At 35.3% G+C, this 2,687-nt stretch overlaps 1 pseudogene; it reads right to left on the bottom strand.

Annotated features, from left to right (window-relative positions):
• LOC105289513 overlaps positions 1-2,687 on the bottom strand; it is a 13,927-nt pseudogene that overhangs the window by 10,536 nt on the left and 704 nt on the right.

Below are 2,687 nucleotides of genomic sequence, written 5' to 3'. Positions count from 1 at the left end.
AGCTCTTTTACCACCTGTCTTCCTCCAGTAGACTTGAACTTCTTGAGGATGTCTGTTTCTTATTTAGAGTTGTTTGTATGTGACCTAACACAGTAGGTAACAATAGACCTTCAATAAATATTTGGTGAACCCAACTGTTGCTTGATTACTTAAATTGATGTACTTATGTAGTCCAGATTATAGCTTAATTAGTGAATTAAAAGCAGATCCCAAGTAAGAAGACTTTGCAAACCCTTTATTAATATGCTGTCACATCTCCTAACATGTATTCAAGTTCCAATAGTACCATGAAGAATTAAGAGATTGAGTTGGCGGGTGGGTAGATAATTGAAAGTGACTAAGCTTGAAGAACACATTTGGGAATGTGTGTTCTTATTTGTATAGCATCCTCCCTATGCCAAGTTTGACTGACTTGTTTAAGTACTATAGTATTGACATCCGTGCTATACAAATGCTTAATCAATTGTTTGTTTATAGTGTTGGTAATTGGACGGCTAATTTGTCGCTTGCTTTTAAAGGCCACGGGATGAAGTCAAATCATGATACCTTCATTTCCCACTGAGGGGTTACAGAATCAGACTTGAGATTCACAAAAATAAATAAAAGTAAAATACATGCTCTTATATGAAATGTCAGGTAAAATCAATAGTAATCTATTTCTTTTGGAGTGTGAGCTGGATCTAATCAGTTAGCAGTAAACTTGTCAAAATGCACAGGACACAGGTTGCTAGGTGCTTTATCATAATTTTATTTGCCCAGAGCATCTGAGTAAATGAGGTGAAATGTTGCCTCGAGTATCTAAATCTTCGATAGATAATTTCTGGACCTCCTGCTGAAATACTGTTGGCTAATTTTCTGCAGTAAATTTTCTCAGTGATTGTCACAGCCTGTAGTAATAGATGACCTTTCCTTCCATATGTTACCAAGCCTGAGTACAGAGAGATGACACACAGTCTGGTTGTATGTCTGTGAGAATGCAGCTGTGTGTGCATTTTTTATAAAGAGAAATAGTTTTCTTTAAAGTTTTTGCTAAAAAATCCCATTCCTCCTTCCAAAAAGCAGAGACTCAATAAATATTCATTGAGTTGTATTTCATTTTGTGTTATATATTGGTATTCCGCATACCTGCAGGATTGGGGAGCAGAGTGGAAAGAGTGATGCAAACAGGAAGAGAAGTCTCATATGATATTGCACCAATATAGTCATAAGTTGAGTTCCAAATTGGCAATTAGACTCACAAGATGCAGATAGCATTAAAGTTACATTTTCTTAGCTTTAGAGAAGGATACAGGGCAGATGCTTCAACAAGGACAGCATTATCTCATGGGGCCCAGCAGCCACTCATCTACACAGCTTCTTTCACCAGTTTCCCCACTCAAGGCATATGCAGCTGCCACAGACAGGAGCCAAGTTTCCCACATATCTTTTATACTGTTCTAGTCACATTGGTCCAAGACCTGCCAAATCTCAGCTCCACAGCCCATGTGTAGTTCTACAGATCAGACGTAAATACAACAAACCAGATACAACATCCCAAATTTATCTTAACAATGCAGTTTCCAAGGAAGCAGTACTGTGGGAAGATACTCTGCCCTGCATCAACTGAAACCTGATGAAAAACCTTGATACAGGTGTTAATTTCCATATCATTTGAATTGCAAAGTAGAAACAAGATGTGGTTTTAAAACAAGAAAATTCTATTTTCCACTGATTTTCATTGTCCAATTGGAGAAGTGTCCCTGGGGGAAAATCACTCTGTAGAAGAATGAACGTCTGTGCACCCAACTGCCCAGACTTGTTGGATGTTTGAATTAAAACCTAAGAACTTTTTTCCTTTGTAGTGCTTTTCAACTCTTTCTTTTGCTTCTGGACATTCTAATACTTCTCTCAGTCAGAGAAATCTCTCCCCTGCCTAGGAACCTACTTATTCTAAATTATTGTCTTTCATAATTTTGCATGCATTCTCACTTAAAAGAGAATCTAAAAGACATGTCTGTAGGCATCAACTTACAAATGGATCAAAAATTCCTTAAGTACAAGGCTTCATTTAAAATCTGTATTCTTTAAGAGACAGGTTCAAAATTCCTAGTTTAATTTTTCTAAGTTGGTTGTGATTAGAAGTCTTCTTTTTCTTTGGAAGGATGGATATTCTACTAATTCAATAACAACAAAATCCAAGTCTTACTTTTTAAAAAAAGATATAATAATCAAGTTCACAATGTTTTTCAGAACTAGGAATTCTCTGTCATTCACATCCTGATAATCAGAGCAAATGGTGATTCAAAAGATGAGTCCGAATCATCTTTTGCTTCAGGGGAAGAATAAAATTGCATATTATATCTTTGTATCTAGATGCTTTCTTGAGAGTGAAGCAGAAGTCTATTCCCACTTGACTTCCTATTACCCTTGTTGTTCACTACTCTAATGTAGAATAACTTTAAAAAAGCTACGTTCATGAAGAAATCACTACTGGAAAATGTACTCATCAAGCATAGTACTTGAGAAATATAAAAACAAATATAATGTCGATATATGTCAAAGTTTTAAATACAAAGGATAAAAATGATTGAAATTGTTTAAAAACACATTATTTCACCATGATGCTTGAATTTATATTGTTCACATTTTTATATACTTTATATATAAAAGTCCCCAGTGAACTTCTGTAATTGGTATGATTGATTACC

The sequence above is a fragment of the Pteropus vampyrus genome, unplaced genomic scaffold (assembly GCF_000151845.1).
Source record: "Pteropus vampyrus isolate Shadow unplaced genomic scaffold, Pvam_2.0 Scaffold24, whole genome shotgun sequence".
NCBI classification, from domain to species: Eukaryota; Metazoa; Chordata; class Mammalia; order Chiroptera; family Pteropodidae; genus Pteropus; species Pteropus vampyrus.
The sequence above is the reverse complement of the archived record's forward strand: the minus strand, read 5'-3'. Positions and strand labels throughout refer to the sequence as shown.